Here is a 1,353-nt window from a genome sequence, read left to right as displayed (position 1 = left end):
CTGGCAAAGTTATGGAAGAAACACATTAACAAGAGAATTCTGAGTAAAACCAAAGTTACATTCCCTAGTAACTAGTTACTTTGAAAGTAACGAGTAACTTGAAGTAACTGAGTTACTTTTGAGAGAAGTAACTAGTAATGTAACTAAGTTACTATTTTAAAGTAACTTATCCAACACTGGACATTATCTTAATTTGAGTGGCTAAAGACTGAATCTCAATAACTGTGAAAAACTGATGTTCTGAAAGACAGTGTGCTGCAGTACTGCTAGAATCAAGACATAAATTTTATTTTACGTTTGTAATTGTTGTATCCTGTAATGAGGATACCATATTGCACCACTGGAGGGTGGTGCAATATGAGAGTAATGGGAGAGTAATAAGAAAATAAGAGAGTAAAGTGCAGTCGGGAAAATGTAGAGTTAGAAAATGGTTAAGATGGCTAACTGATAGTGTGATGTGTCAACCTGTTACCTCTATGATGTGAAGTTATGTGCTGCATTCATTAGAGAGCACTGTTCCTTGATGAGGACTGATTTATTACTGGCTGCTGCTACAGTAATCATAATATATTTTCTTTTCCTGACACCAGCCTAAAATGTATGTATGTAATGAATAACAGAAAGAAGTATTGCAAATCAGAATAAAATATCCAGTAATTTTTAAACACAAGAAAAAAATCTTTTATAATCGCTTATTATGTGTTCAAATACCCATGTTGATTTGTCCCCATCTAATTAAATAACAGAAAAGTGAGGCTCTGTCTGTCCCTGCTTATTTTATTTTACTTAGACTGTTTCTGTTTGTCCTGATCTTCTGTTTCAGAATCAGGTTCTTTAACTTTCAATTGCTCCAATGTTTTCTGCACCTGTTCTTATCTTCTCCTGTTTACGTTTTGTTTAATTGTGTCAAACCTGTTCTCAAATGCATCAAGGATTTCTTCTGTACCTTGAATCACAATGAAACCACTGTCAAATATAGACACAGTGCCTCCATCAGAGAGCTCAAGTTTGAGTTTGCTGTCCATTCGAATAGCCTTGGATTGAGGGTAAGCTTCTTCTATTGCAGCCCTGTAGTGTGCTCCAGATTTGGTGAAGAAAATGAGGTTGCATCTTACACCAGTTTGTTTTCTGTCTTCATAGTGAACCTCTGGGTTTTCCAGAGGTTCACTATGAAAACGACGAACATGCATCTATAAAACATAAAGCAATTATTATTTTTACATAATTTCATGTTCCACTGATAAACTGTAGATGTGATGTGATGATATACATGTACCTTCAATGTTTCTTGTTCTGTTCTAAATCAAGATGTACTCAACTTCTAGGTGAAAAGGTGTATTTTCCTTACACAGC

Source organism: Pundamilia nyererei, unplaced genomic scaffold (assembly GCF_000239375.1).
Source record: "Pundamilia nyererei isolate P.nyererei 1_Seehausen unplaced genomic scaffold, PunNye1.0 scaffold00253, whole genome shotgun sequence".
In the NCBI taxonomy this organism is placed as follows: Eukaryota; Metazoa; Chordata; class Actinopteri; order Cichliformes; family Cichlidae; genus Pundamilia; species Pundamilia nyererei.
Note: the sequence above shows the minus strand (reverse complement) of the source record.